This window comes from Balaenoptera borealis (assembly GCF_965194805.1).
Source record: "Balaenoptera borealis genome assembly, chromosome: 7".
NCBI classification, from domain to species: domain Eukaryota; kingdom Metazoa; phylum Chordata; class Mammalia; order Artiodactyla; family Balaenopteridae; genus Balaenoptera; species Balaenoptera borealis.
In genome coordinates this window covers 21,573,894-21,589,987 of record NC_138864.1, presented here as the reverse complement: position 1 = coordinate 21,589,987, position 16,094 = coordinate 21,573,894, and the positions used below count along the sequence as shown (strand labels likewise).

At 42.5% G+C, this 16,094-nt stretch overlaps 1 protein-coding gene and 1 long non-coding RNA gene across 2 annotated transcripts in view; both read right to left on the bottom strand.

The window, feature by feature from the left end:
* LOC309632403 overlaps window positions 1-16,094 on the bottom strand; it is an 84,655-nt gene that overhangs the window by 17,946 nt on the left and 50,615 nt on the right. The window lies entirely within an intron of this gene.
* The window catches only part of LOC309632389 (uncharacterized protein), a 324,914-nt gene that overhangs the window by 291,015 nt on the left and 17,805 nt on the right, over window positions 1-16,094 (bottom strand). The gene's annotated exons all lie outside the window — the stretch shown is intronic.

The window sequence follows — 16,094 nt, the reverse complement described above, 5'->3', positions numbered from 1 at the left end:
GCATTAGGTCTAGAAGGGATCGGTGGCCAGGGATCTGTGCAGTGCAAAGGGCATGGGTGTGAGACCTCTGCAGGCCTGGGTTCCAGTCCTAGCTGGGTCCTTATTAGTTATATGACCTTGGACAACTAACTTAAACCTCTGGGCCTTGATTTCTTCATTTATAAAACTGGAATAATAATTTCTGCATTCAGTACTGCTGTAGGGATGAAAGATAATTTACATCAAATACCTGGCCTATAGTAGGCATTCAGTAAATGTTACGTGACTCAAAAAATCATTCAGGCCTTATTCATGTGTTTGATGATTCTACTGTAAGGAAAGACCAGATGCACTTTAAACACACTTCTGCTTATACTGTTTTCCTTGGAAATGAAATACTGTGCTAATGTGTTATCTCCTAAAGAGTATTATTAAGCATGTATCCACTAGGATGCTTTCAGTTACAAGTTGCAAACCCCCCACTCTAGCTTTAAAAAAAAAGTGAATTTATTGATTCATAGAACTGTAATGTCCCGTGATAAAATTAGCTTCAGGAAAAGCTTGACCCAGCAGGTCCATGATGTATTGAAAGATTCAGTTTCTTTTTGTTTCTTCTCTGCTACCCATGGTATCAGTTTTATTCCAAGTCTGCCTTTGTGGTTGCAAGATGGATGTCAGCACAAGTCTGGGTCCATCTGTTAGCATCGATTTACTCTATGTGATGGAAAAACTACTGTTATATTGGCTATAACAAGATAAAAGTATATTTCTCCCCAGTATAAGAGAAATCTAGAGATAGGGAGTCTAGGGCTGGTACAGTGGCTCCATCATATCATGGGCCCTGATGTCTAACTGGATGCTCCACATCTTAGGGCATGGTTCCCTTTCTCAAGGTCACCTCAAGGTCCAAAAGAACTGCTGAAGCTCCAACCATTACATCTGCATTCTAGGCAAGAGGAAGGAACATGAGAAAGGCTTGCCTCTTTTCTTGTAAGGAGATTCATTGGAAGTACCACACAATCCTTTTGCTTCCATCTCTTTAACTGGAACTTAGTCACATAGGGCGGTTGCAGAGGACACTGGGAAACAGAACCATGTTGGACTCGAATATGCCCAGCTGGAAACTGAATCATTCTTATTCCCAAGAAGAAAGGGAGAGAGTATTTGAAGGCAACCAGCGGTTGTTGCCACTGAGGGCCACACACTTCCTTATTCAGGCCCAGTGGACACAGAATGTCTTTTGGCAGAGCTTCCACAGAAGACAACAGATGTTTCTTTCTTGGAAGATCCCAGAAATCACACCTCATGTCTCATTGGCTTAAACTGGGTCTTGAACCCACCCCTGCACCACTCAGTGTAGGGGAGTGTGTGGGAGAGATGATCAGTCCTGACTGGCTTGAGCATGTGACAGCCACTCCTGGATTGAGGGTGGGGCTGGTTCCCCCAGCCACATCCCTGTGACACCCAGGGACCCAGCAGGAAAAGGGAAGGGGCAGTGGACGTCGGTACAAAATTTTCCTCCCTCTATACTCCCCCACAGTCCTCTTTGCACTATGCTAAACAATTCTAGGACCTTTAAACTTTGGTAAAAGCTGTGAATTTTAGATCCCTTCTTTATCTTATGGATCTTTTCTGAATCTTCTCCAATCTTCCCTGATTGACACTGAGCACAGTAATAAGCAGGCGAATCTCCAAGCCTCTCTAAACCTCAGTTTCCCCATCTGTAAAGTGATTAGGATCACACTATCTACCTTTCTCCGAAGATCAGATGCGATGGTGCATGTATGCTTGGCACACAGCGAGCATTTAATAAAGGCTAAATAATAAAGATGCTCATACTTCCTGATTCTCGGATCCTATTCCCCTACTTGTGTTTTTCTCTATCATGCTTGTTTCTTTACCTGAAGCCTTAGAATCCTCTTCTTGTTCTACCCCAGCATCTGTTTCTGTGGTACAGATGAACCTATTTGCAGGGCAGGAATAGAGACGCAGACGTAGAGAACAGATGTGTGGACATGGTGGTGGCGGGGGGAAGGGGAGGGTGGGATGAACTGGGAGATTAAGATTGACATATATACACTACCATGTGTAAAATAGATAGCTAGTGGGAACCTGCTGTATAGCACAGGGAGCTCAGCTCGGTGCTCTGTGATGACCTAGATGGGTGGGATGGGGGTGGGGGTGGGAGGGAGGTCCAAGAGGGAGGGGATATATGTATACATACAGGTGATTGACTTCATTGCACAGCAGAAACTAACACAACATTGTAAAGCAATTATACTCTGATTAAAAAAAAAAATTCTTCTCAATAAATGCCCCATGTCTATTTCTGACCTCATTTCTAATTTGCCAGGGTAACTTTCTGTGCCTGGAGGTGTAACAGTAAGAGAAGATGACGCAGGAGGGCCTAGAGGAGATGAGGCACTGCGAGGGGTTGGGGGAAGAAAGGCTGGTGTGGGCCTCCCGGGCCACAGCCTCACCTCTGCTGAACAGGTGTCGACCTCTTGTTCCCGGGCTGAGTCACTCGGAAAAGGAAGAAGAATGGTCTCTATCTGTTCACGTGATTTTACATCAGAAACGCATCCTCAGTCCTTAGGTCTCGGAGCTCATTTTTCTGGGTACTGCTTAGAGTTAAGCCTGTGGATTTATTTAGTTTGGAGATTCAGAGGTGAGGCGCTCTGTCTTGAGCTGAGAAAGCCACGTCCGGCTGCGTCTAAGACAGTTTGTCCTCACCCTCCTCCCTGCTTCCAGCCTTCCCTCCTTGCTTCGGCAAGGCTGGAGGAGCTGGGAGGATTTGCACGCAGTTTCCGACACAAAGAGCTGCCCCTTGCACATCCTGGAGGAGACCACGGTTTCCCAGAGTGCCGCTTACCATTGAGTCTTAATAATCAGGGAGGGGATACTAGTTAACATCAACTGCCAGCCACTCTATGCATTTTACATGTATAGTAATAGTAACAGCTAACAGTTAATATGGTGCTAACTATATACCAAGCATAGTTTAAATTATTTTATAAATATTAGTTTATAATATTTATAATATTTAAGTACTGTTATTCCCCGGTACTTCCCTCAAGTAATAACTACCAGCATCCTCATTTTACAGATGAAGAAGGGCTCAGGAAGGTTCAGTAACTTGCTCTGTGTCATTCAGATAGTGTCAGAGACTGAATTCAAACTAAGATCATTGGGTTCTGTATTCTTAACTAGTATCCTACAGTGCCTCCCCAGGAGGCGGTTTTAGTAGTATTATCATACCCACTTTACAGATAAGGAAACTGAGGCACAGTGAGAGGAAGTAGCCCTGAATTCAAAAGCAGGCAAGAGACTCCAGAGCCTGGGTCTTATCGGCCATGTCATGCTACCTCATCCAGGGACATGTGGGAACATCTCCCGACCCTGCACTTCACACGGGGAGTAACTGAGGACCACGTGCGATCATGTAACTAATCTGGAACAGCTAGCAGCATGGCGCAGAATGCACACCCCATCAGTCCTGGTGTTGCTTCTGGGGCCTGAAGGGGAGCAAGGGAGGCAGCCCCTGTGGTCAACAAATTATGTCTCTGGCACGAGGAGCAGAATTCACTTGTGCTTTTGCTGCTTCCTGATCTCTTTTTTATTTCTCCCAAGGGCAGCTGATCACGGTGTCCTGGAACTCTTGGGGGGCTTCGAAGCAACAGACACCATAGTCAAAGTCCCACCAGTTAAATAAGGGAACTGGCAAGGGAAGACATCATTTTAAATGTAATTGATTGATTGATTTATACCATGCCTTGTTTCCAAAAGGATTTATGACAGTATACAGAAATGCCTCACATGCTGGGGAAGAGCATCAGTTAGGCTCGTGTGACAGTGAATCTGGGATTCCCGCTCTCCTAACTCCCCTCCCCAGGGACCTGGACAGACCCGCATCATCTGTCCAGGGTTTTAATTTTTAAATTAGAAATGATGCCTTCCTAGTGAACTGGGCAAACAATGACGACAGTTCACCTAAAGCTCCTAGCACAAGGCTGGCCCATAGGAGGTGCTCCGTGGATTGTCATTATTATCACCAGGCAGAGAATGATGCAGCATAAGGAAAACAAAGGGGCAGGGTCATAAAATGAAGCCAGATGTGAGACCCGTACAAAAATAACCATCACGAAGTCATACTCGTTTTTTCAGGACCAGTGGGAGGAGAGACACCCAGTCGTTAAATCATTTGCGGCACTCATAAGAGGGAAACTGTTCTCCATCTGGAGAGCCGGCTCCCCAGGCTTGGATGGAAAGATCTCTCTTGAGTCCTTCTAAGGAGGACACCGCAGTGTTATAAACAGTGTCTTCAACAACTTTAGAGTAAGACTAGTGACAAGTGCCAATGGCTGTCCCTTAATAGAGGCTAATGGAAACAAGCCACAGCATAATCCAATAGAAAGCATTCCACTGAGAGCCGGCGTAAGAGAGTCCAGGCAAGGCGCTCTGGGCTGTTGTGACTTAACCAGGGGCGATAATAGCTAATGCTTACTGAGCATTTCCAGGGCCAGTGAGAGTGCTGAGCCCTCGGCCCTCTTGTAAGTCTTACAACAACTGCAAAAAGGGATGAACCATGGGATTGATAATAGGATCATCCCATTTTGCAGTTGAGTAAACTGAAGCCCAGAAAACAGGTTAAGAAAGCTGCTCAGCTCACTGAGCTCATGATTTGTAGCCAGGCTTCACACCCAGGCTTTGGAGCCTGTGCCACTGCCCCTCTGTCACTCTGGAAAACTGGTTGGACTCAACCTCCACGGGACGGTCCTTGTCAAATCTTAAGCAGCAGTGAATTCAAGAGAAGGTCTAAATCCTGATGAGTTTCTGAGAGGCAGATGTCCTGCCGGGCCAGTTATGTGGATTGGTGTGCTTTCCCCCTCAGCCAAGATGGGACAGGACCAACAGACTTGTTCCAGGGCTTGAACTGAAGGTGCTCAGAAAAGGGAGGGCGAACAGGGGAGCAGGGCCAGATCACCTCAGAAAGGGACCTTCAGTCCACTGGTGCACAGACACAGGGGTGATTGAGGACCCAAAGTTCTCTGTGTATCATGGCTATAATAATTTTAGTCTGAAAAAGTGTCAGAGCAGTTAGGTTCCTATTTTGGCTATTTCAAAAAAAAGGAATACAGTAGTTCCCCCTTATCCATGGGGGATACATTCTAAGATCCCCAGTGGATGCCTGAAACCACAGATAGTACTGAACCCCATATATACTATGTTTTTTCCAATATATATATAACTATGATAAAGTTTAATTTATAAATTAGGCACAGTAAGAGGTTAGCAATAACTAGTAATAAAATAGTTAAAACAATATACTATAATAAAAGTTATGTGAATGTGGTCTCTCTCTCTCAAAATATCCTACTGTACAAATTTAATGCCTTTTCCATCTTAACTAAGCACTGATCAACCACTGTGGCCGCAACTTCTGCAGTTTGAGATGCAACAGCAAAACTAGCCCAAATTTCTTTTTCATTTTTCACAGTTTCATGGATAGAAGATTCATTCTTACCAAAGATCTTAGCACCCTCAGCATATGATTTTTTTTTCCTTCCCTATTAAGTCGAGAACTTTCACCTTTTCACTTAAAGGAAGCACTTACAGCTTCTCTTTGGCATACCTGAATTACCAGCATCACTACTCTTGGGCTTTGGGCCATTATTCAGTAAAATAAGGGTGACTTAAAACACAAGCACTGCGATACTGCGGAAGTCAATCTGATAGCTGAGACGTCTACTGAGTGACTAAGGAGAGGATACGCTGGACAAAGGGACGATTCACGGCCTGGGCAGGACAGAAGCAGATGGCTTGAGATTTCATCACGCTACTCAGAAGGGTGCACAATTTTAAACTTATGAAAACTTATGAATTGTTTATTTCTGGAATCTTCCATTTAATATTTTTGGACTACAGTTGGCTGCAGGTAACTGAAACCTCAGAAGGTGAAACCACGGATAAGCAGTGATGGTAGGGGGGGAGGCGGAACTACTGTATATGGTACCCATAGGATACTCAGTACAGTAAGTCCCCTACATACAAACAAATTCCATTCCGAGAGCACGTTTGTAAGTCCAATTTGTTCATAAGTCCAACAAAGTTAGCCTAGGTACCCAACTAACACAATAGGCTATATAGTACTGTACTGTAATAGCTTTATAATACTTTTCATACAAATAATACATAAACAAACACAAAAAAATAAAGAAAACATTTTTAATCTTACAGTACAGTACCTTGAAAAGTGCAGTAGTACAGTACAACAGCTGGCATACAGGGGCTGGCATCGAGTGAACAGGCAAGAAATAAAGATACTGTATTACTGTACTCTATACAGTACTGTACAGTAAAGTACACAAAAGCACAACCACTTGTAGAGGATGCACACACATGACAATGTACGGCAGACACGTGAACTAACTTACGTGACTGGACATGTGAATGCACGTTTGCATCTTTGAAAGTTCGCAACTTGAAGGTTCGTATGTAAGGGACTTACTGTACATGTTCCTTTTATTAGGATTTTTGCCTAGTATATTGGATCCCCAAACTATCTGGCAGGAAACATTCCCAAATTCCTTTCTCTCCCCAGATAACCACCGTCACAGCAGAATGATCCAGAAAGGCCAAATAGAGCATCGTGCTGTTTCCGCCTGGTAGACATTTCATGGCTATAATTGTAACACAAGCAGGACTCTGAGTGGTCCAGCCTTCTGGGCTCATCCTCTTCTTGTGATCCAGACTAATCAGCAGTCCCATCTCCCCTTCTGTGAGAGCCAGGCCCTCCTCAAGATTTCCCAGGACTGCCCCTGAGGGCTAGTGGTCTCCCGCTCAGCCCACCACCCCTGTCCAGGGTTGTCAGGGCCTGGGGGTGACTTCCCTTTCCCTGCCCGTGTCACCCGCTGCCACACGGGGACCCAGTTCCCTTCTCCTTTGTGCCTTAGGCTGCATACGCAGCCCACCTGGACTTGAAATTTGGTCTAACGCAGAGGAACTGGAGCACAGCAGAGTACAGACAAAACGTCCCGCCCCTTTTCGAAATCACGCGCCATGTTTCCTTAAGGCCGTGGCTTGTCACTTTCTTCGTGGGCTTGTTCCTCCCCAGGAGCTGCCATCAGGCCGACTAACTGCTTCCTCCAACCCCTGAGTTCCAGTCACTTTCCTACAAAGCAGAACGGATCTCATTTCCCATTTTCCCCTTAACCTCCCAGGCCATGCCCAGAGCTTGCCTTTCTCACCCAGAGTCTCATCAAGGGTCACGTGATAGGTTTCTTCACTGCAAGGTAATTTATGTCCTAATATGTGAAAGTGGCCACAGTAGTGGTTTTCAATAGCATTTCCCCTGCTATATCATATATATCAGAGCTTACAGAATAGTTGCGAATTAAATTTTTACAAGGTAAGGACAAAATAATAACATAATAGAAATGACCAGAAATGAGTTTTCAAGCCATGAAAAGACATGGAGGAAACTTAAATGCATATTTCTAAGTGAAAGAAGCCAATCTGAAAAGGCAACTGTATGATTCCAACTCTATGACATTCTAGAAAAGGCAAAACTGTAGAGACGGTAAAGAGATCTGTGTTTGTCAGGGGTTGGGAGGAGAGAGGGATGAATGGGTGGGGCACAGGGGATATTTAGGACAGTGAAACAATTCTGTATAAAACTATTATGGTGGATACATGTCAGTATACATTTGTCCAAACCTATAGAATGGACAACACCAAGAGTGAACCCTAATGTAAAGTATGGACTTTGGGTGACAGTGATGTGTCAATGTGGGTTCATCGACTATAACACATGTACTCTCTGGTGGAGGTTGTGTGTATGAGGCGGGCAGGGCGTGTAAGGGAAATCTCTGTACTATGTGGTCGATTTTACTGTGAACCTAAAATTGCTCTAAAAAAATAAAGTCTATTTTTAAAAAAAAATGACCCCAAACAGAAGATAGCCACACAGTCTGATTAAGTAAGGAATGGTGATGCCAAAAATAAGGGAGGAGAAGGGACGGCTGTCAGCTGGGATGCCCCACCTGGCTCTCGGGACAGAAAGCGAAGGGCTGATTGAGTAACAAGGGATGGACCAGCTTCACCCATCCCTTGGATGAGGAGTGGAGCATCAGGAGGAGGGGGTCCCTGGGAGGAGGACAGGCTGAGCGAAGGCATGGAGGCAGCAAGACACACGACCCACTGGACTGAGGGCTGAGCAGAGTCCAGGCTGGCAGGAAAGGCAAGACCCTCACTGGTGAGGGCAGAAGCAGACCTCTGACTGCGGAGATCCTGCCAACTGTTTTCTGAATTTCCAGAGTGAACATGTTGACTGCGGTTCCCCACATACGAGACACTCAACAATGTAAACTGCTAGGCTGCAGCTCTCTAATGAAGTCTATTTTCTTACAACATGTGTTTGTTTATACAGAGAGCTGTGAGAACTGGAGTGTGTCGTGTCAGCCTCATCTTGGGTACCAGCTGATCTCAGTGACACTAGCATCCTGGATCCCGACACACGGGGTGCGGTCACTGATCCACCAGGGAGGCTGCCCAGGGCCGTACCGCGCTGCTCCGAATGGGTTTCATTTGCAGTGTGGGCCCACTTGACCTGAGTGAAGGCAGCAGAAATGCCTCGAGTTGAAAGGCCACTCCAGTGTCAGTTACGCCAGAGGTTCCCAAACTTCAGCCTGTGTCTGAGTCACCTGGAGGGCTTGTTAAAACAGAGTTTCATAACTACCTACCCCCAGATATTCTGATTTAGAAGATCTGGGGCAGGGATGGAGAACTGGCATTTCTAGCAAGTTCCTAGGTGATACTGATGCTGCTGGTTGGAGATCACACTTTGAGAACCACGAGTCCATTGTGAACTTACGAAGCTTTTTCTCTCCAGTTCCTTTTTCTGCAAAAGGTGTGCCCTCAGGAACTTCAGATTTGGGGAGAAGAGTGAATGGACGCATAAAGATGGAAACAGCCCCAATGTCCACCAACAGATGAATGGATAAGCAAAATGTGATCTGTACATACAACGGAATATTATTCAACCATAAAAAGGAATGAAGTACTGAGTCTGCTACAACATGGATGACCCTTGAAAACTTCCTAATGAAAGAAGACAGTCACATAAGGGCACCTATGACATAATTCCATTTATATGGAATGTCCAGAATAAGCAAATTATTAGACAGGAAGCAACCTGGTGGTTGCCAGGAGCTGGGGCTAGGAGGGAATAGGGAGTGACTGCTGATTGGTTTTCCCTTTGGGGTGATGAAAAAGTTCTGGAACTAGACTGATGATGGTTGCACAACATTGTGATTATACTTACTACCACTGAACTGTACACTTTAAAATGCTTAAGATGGTGAATTTTACGTTATGTGTATTTCACAACAATAAAGAAATGAAACGAGTGAATTCTAACTCAGATCATGGGGCCAGTTGAAATGCAAAGGCCTAAATTAGTGATTTTCAGCCCTTACTGCATGAAGAATCACTGAGCGGAGTAGGGGAGTGCTTATATCATTCCCTTGTCCTAGCTGTACCTAAACCAATTAAATCGAAATTTCTGGAGATGAGGTCTAGGCATCAAAAATTTTAAAGTTCGCCCCCAGGTGATTCTAAGGTACAACTGGGATTGAGAACATTAGCCTGAAATCTCAAGGGCCAAATGGGCTGATGACCTGTGTTCAAATTGACTTGTACTTCATCACAGACAATGCACCTTCATCTTTTCCCAAACTGGCTTGGAAATGGTATGTAGAGTAGAATGAGAAGGCTTTGAATCAGTTTGAAAATTGGGCTCCACTACCAACTAGCTGTGTGACCTTGGGCAAACCACATAACCTCTCTGAGCATTTGTTTTCCATTTCATAGGGTTTTTGTGAGGCTTACATGAAACAGACCAGTTTCTCAGTTATAACAGTGTCAAACACTGTATGGTCAACATGCATCTCTCTGCATCTCCTTCTAGACCAGAAGAGAGATCCGGGGCCTTATTTGTGGGAAAACCCTACACTGCAGTATCTTGTACTATAGGTTCAATTTTCTCCCCCAACCTGAGAGAAGGGACACGTTTAGGTTGGGAATTAGTGATAATGGTTTCTCGAGTCTACAATACGTATGTAAGTGGAGGAGATGGTGAGCCTGGTAGAAATCCCTTCTGTACTCATGCTCAGACTTTCTTTTGTGTACCAATCTCTATAATGATGTAAATACATTCTAAGATAAAAGTGAATAAAATTCACACACAAATTCCCAGGAGTAAATAAAATCATTCAGATGTTTTCATGTTTCTGTTCAGTCCTTTCTGGTAGGTAATATAGATAATATATATATTTCTTTTTTTTTAATTGGGGTGTAGTTGCTTTACAGTGTTGTGTTAGTTCCTGCTGTACAACGAAGTGAATCAGCTATATGTATACATATATCCCCTCCCTCTTGGACCTCCTTCCCACCCCACCCCAATTCCACCCACCTAGGTCACCCCAGAGCACTGAGATGAACTCCCTGTGCTATACAGCAGGTTCCCTCTAGCTATCTGTTTTACACATGGTAGTGTATATATGTCAATCCCAATCTCCCAGTTCATCACACCCCCCCTCCCGCATCCACATGTCCATTCTCTACATCTGAGTCTTTATTCCTGCCCTGCAAATAGGTTCATCTGTACCATTTTTCTAGATTCCACATATATGCGTTAATATACTATATTTGTTTTTCTCTTTCTGACTTACTTCACTCTGTATAACAGACTCTAGGTCCATCCACATCTCTACAAATGACCCAATCTCGTTTCTTTTTACGGCTGAGTAATATTCCATTGTATATATGTACCACATATTCTTTATCCATTCAACTGTCGATGGACATTTAGGTTGCTTCCATGTCCTGACTATTGTAAATAGTGCTGCGATGAACATTGGGGTGCTTGTGTCTTTTTGAATTATGGTTTTCTTAGGGTATATGGTCAGTAGTGGGATTGCTGGGTCATATGGTAGTTCTATTTTTAGTTTTTTAAGGAACCTCCGTACTGTTCTCCATAGTGGCTGTATCAATTTACATTCCTACCAACAGTGCAAGAGGGTTCCTCTTTCTCCAAACCCTCTCCAGCATTTATTGTTTGTAGATTTTTTGATGGTGGCCATTCTGACTGGTGTGAGGTGATATCTCATTGTTGTTTTGATCTGCATTTGTCTAATAATTAGTGATGTTGGGCATCTTTTCATGTGCCTCTTGGCCATCTGTATTTCTTCTTTGGAGAAATGTCTATTTAGGTCTTCCGCCCATTTTTTGACTGGGTTTTTTTTTTTTTTTTTTTGATATTGAGCTGCATGAGCTGTTTGTATATTTTGGAGATTAATCCCTTGTCAGTTGCTTCATTTGCAAATATTTTCTCCCATTCTGAGGGTTGCCTTTTCATCTCGTTTATGGTTTCCTTTGCTGTGCAAAAGCTTTTAAGTTTAATTAGGTCCCATTTGTTTATTTTTGTTTTTATTTTCATTACTCTAGGAGGTGGGTCAAAAAAGAACTTGCTGTGACTTATGTCAAAGAGTGTTCTTCCTATGTTTTCCTCTAAGAGTTTTATAGTGTCTGGTCTTGCATTTAGGTCTTTAATCCATCTTGAGTTTCTTTTTGTGTGTGGTGTTAGGGAGTGTTCTAATTTTGTTCTTTTACATGTAGCTGTCCAGTTTTCCCAGCACCACTTATTGAAGAGACTGTCTTATCTCCATTGTATATTCTTGTCTCCTTTATCATAGATTAGGTGACCATAGGTGCGTGGGTTTATCTCTGGGCTTTCTATCCTGTTCCACTAAGCTATATTTCTGTTTTTGTGCCAGTACCATACTGTCTTGATTACTGTAGCTTTGTAGTATAGTTGGAAGTCAGTGAGCCTGATTCCTCCAGCTCTGTTTTTCTTTCTCAAGATTGATTGCTTTGTCTATTCAGAGTCTTTTTGGTTTCCATACAAATTGTAAAATTTTTTGTTCTAATTCTGTGAAAAATGCCACTGGTAATTTGATAGGGATTGCACTGAATCTGTAGATTGCTTTAATACAAAGGATCATAAGAAACTACTACAAGCAACTATATGACAATAAAATGGACAACCTGGAAGAAATGGAAAAATTCTTAGAAAGGTACAATCTTCCAAGACTGAATCAGGAAGAAATAGAAAATATAAACAGACCAATCACAAGTAATGAAATTGAAACTGCAATTAAAAATCTTCCAACAAACAAAAGTCCAGGACCAGATGGCTTCACAGGTGAATTCTATCAAACATTTAGAGAAGACCTAACACCCATCCTTCTCAAACTCTTCCAAAAATTGCAGAGGAAGGAACACTCCCAAGCTCATTCTACGAGGCCACCATCACCCTGATACCAAAACCAGAAAAATATACCACAAAAAAAGAAAATTACAGACCAATATCACTGATCAACATAGCTGTAAAAATCTTCAACAAAATACTAGCAAACAGAATCCAACAACACATTAAAAGGATCATACATCTTGATGAAGTGGGATTTATCCCAGGGATGCAAGGATTCTTTAATATACACAAATCAATCAATGTGATATATCATATTAACAAATTAAAGAATAAAAACCATATGATCATCTCAATAGATGCAGAAAAAGCTTTTGACAAAATTCAACACCCATTTATGATAAAAACTCTCCAGAAAGTGGGCATAGAGGGAACCTACCTCAACATAATAAAGGCCATATACGACAAACCCACAGCCAACATCATTCTCAATCGTGAAAAACTGAAAGCATTTCCTCTAAGATCAAGATCAAGACAAGGATGTCAACACTCACAACTATTATTCAACATAGTTTTGGAAGTCCTAGCCACGGCAATCAGAGAGGACAAAGAAATAAAAGGAATACAAATTGGAAAAGAAGAAGTAAAACTGTCACTGTTTGAAGATGACATGATACTATACATAGAGAATCCTAAAGATGCCACCAGAAAACTACTAGAGCTAATCAATGAATATGGTAAAGTTGCAGGATACAAAATTAATGCACAGAAATCTCTTGCATTCCTGTACACTAACAACAAAAGATCAGAAAGAGAAATTAAGGAAACACTCCCATTCACCATTGCAACAGCAAGAATAAAATACCTAGGAATAAACCTACCTAAGGAGGTAAAAGACCTGTACTCAGAAAACTATAAGACACTGACTAAAGAAATCAAAGATGACACAAACAGATGGAGAGACATACCATGTTCTTGGATTGGAAGAATCAATATAGATAATATATTTTTATTCAACTACAATTAAGGCATAGATACAATTTTATATTCTGTTTTCTTCACTCAGAACTTTATCTTCTGCATTTTGTTTCTACCGTTCAGTTACTTACATCCTAATAGCTACATAGTATTTAATTGAGTAGCCTTACTATAATTTACTTTAATCTTCCTTCATTGTTAAGCCTTAGATGGCTTCCAAAATTTCAATATTAGAAATTGTGCTCAGGGAATTCCCCAGCAGTCCAGTGGTTAGGACTCTGTGCTTTCACTGTCAAGAGGCCTGGTTCAATCACTGGTCGGGGAACTAAGATCCCACAACCCGTGTGGTGCAGCCAGAAAAAAAAAGAAAAGAAACTGTGCTCAATGAAAATATTTCTGCATGTAACTTTTAACTTCCTTTGGCTTTTTTACTTAAAATTAAATTCCCATAAATAATGGGATCAAGAGGTCTGAACATTTTAAGACTCCTGAATGCACCATCAAACTGCTTTGCTAAAGGATTGTATCAATTTACACTGTTACCATGGGGTGTGGGTGTATCATTTTCAACAACTTGCCAGCAAAATGTTTGGTATGCAAAACATTCCTTCCCTGTTCCTTTTCTGGTAGCATCCCCACTATTTTGTAAATTGCTGGAGGGCAGTTTAAAAACCTTGTACATTGGAAAAAATCAATGATTACTTTTTGAAGCAATGAATAATTCAGGCAATCCCTCTTCCCAATAATTCTTAGGTTTTCTAATAGCAGAGTTTTTTTTTTTTAATAAACTAAATTACACTTTATTTCACTTATGCTGGCAGCCTCAGAGAGCTCTGTTTGCTGGCAAAACATATGAAGATTTTCACTTGGTGGGAAGGGGACCTCCCCACACCACAAAACGAAAGCAGCTAAATCATTGCTCTTTTCCTCCAACCTCTCTTTGCACTCCCATCTCCTTTCCTCTCGACACTTGAAGAGCCAGCTCAGTGTAAAGCAAGGAAAAGCTATTTGTAGAGTGCATGAGAGGAAAATGAACACAAATAGACCCTTCCTAAATGACTGAGCTTAGTTTTCACTCTCTCAAGCAGGAGGTTTGTGCACGCCCAGATGATAGCATTTGTACTTTGGTACCCATCAACTGGAATAGTTCCTGGTGATGAAAAGCTGCTTTGTGTTCAGTAAAGTTTTAAATAACTATGTATGTATTTTATTAATTACAATAGTGTCTACATAAATTTCAAAAATAGTAGTAAAACAAATATGCAGGAGACCATTTTATCCAGCTACACACAAAGTTTGGTGCACATTTGCATTCTCAAGTTTTTAGGTGTCCTCCTCTGAACAGGATTTGGGAAATGCTGCTCCCAGAATAAGGTAGTATCCCAATATTATAACCAAGAGGTACTTACCTAGTTATGATGACTAGGAAAGTGCCTGTCATTGCAACTAGTACTTTACTCATTTTTAATACTCTAACCTGCTCCCCACTAGGTCTAGGAACTCCTCCTTAATTTTTGAAGATGGTTAATTTTCAAAGTCTACTCCCTGCCTGTTCTCCTTCTTCTCATCAGTGACAGCAACAAACAATTAATGGCACCTCTTAAATGTCTTGCTGCCCTAGATAACATCTTCCTCCAATTAAAAAGTAACAAAGACTGCACGTCTCCTCTGTTCCCTTCATTGGCCATAGCATCCTGACATCTCTCCCTGTCGCCAGTTTTGTCTAACACGTAGCTCATCTCTCAAAATGGAATCTGTCAAATGTACCTAGTGGGGAGGGATTATTTGTAACTCTGGTTTTCAAAGGCAATTTATGTTAGTGGTTTGCAGGAAGTTGATATATACCTAAGGGTCCCCTTGTCAGAGGGCAGCAGGGTCTCCATTGATCCGGGTCATCTCCTGGATGAGGAGCCCTTGTTTCCTGGCCATGCTTGGGTTGTCACAGGGATGGGGTCCCCCTCTTATTTGCACTCTTTACCCTTTCCCATTTCCTACAAAGACACTCTGGCCCTCATTTACCGTTGCTTCACTCTTTAAAATTCAACTCAGTAAATATCACGTCGTGGATTCTTGAACTCAAGGTATCAGAGAGGTCATAATCCACTGGTTTCTCCTTTTCATCAGACTCTCTTGATGAATTTTTCTAAAATACATATTCTGGCCCCCACAGAACCATTCTGGTTCATTAGGACTGTGTGTGGACACAAAACCCGCATTTTGTAAAGCTCTCCTTGTGCTTCCGATGATCAGCCTGGTTTCAAAACCACTCACCGAACCAGGCTCCCAGGGCAACATTCCCCTGCAGATCACCTCTGGCAGGTGCTTATGCCGCCCGCACTGGGATTCCTCCAGCCACCGGGCACACACTGCCTTTCACAAGCGGCCTGAGCTGAAGCAGTCCCTCCTTACCGTGACTTGAAAGGCATTTCCACCACAAAACTTTCACCCTATGGGTCTCAGTTATGCCTTTTAGAGCAACACAGAAAAGAGTCATTTCCACTTTTCCCCCAAACACTTGAAGACAGCGACTGTTTCCGTCTCAGGATCTCTCTTGCCATTTCTGGGCTCTTGGTTGTCCAGCCATGAATATGGTTGGAGTGAGTTTATAGTGAGTTTAAACAAGTCTTTTAGGTTGTCTCTCATGAGGACTTTATGGAGCAGGTATCTTTCCAGTGTTAGAGATGACCGAGGGCCAGTCGAGGTGAGTGACCTGCCTCAGTTCCCACAGCTAATAAGTAGTTGAATTAAAATTTGAACAATCTGTTCGACTCCAAATTCTGCACTTTTTAAAAAAATTAATTAATTAATTAATTAATTAATTTTTGGCTGCGTTGGGTCTTCGTTGCTGCGCGTGGGCTTTCTTTTTATT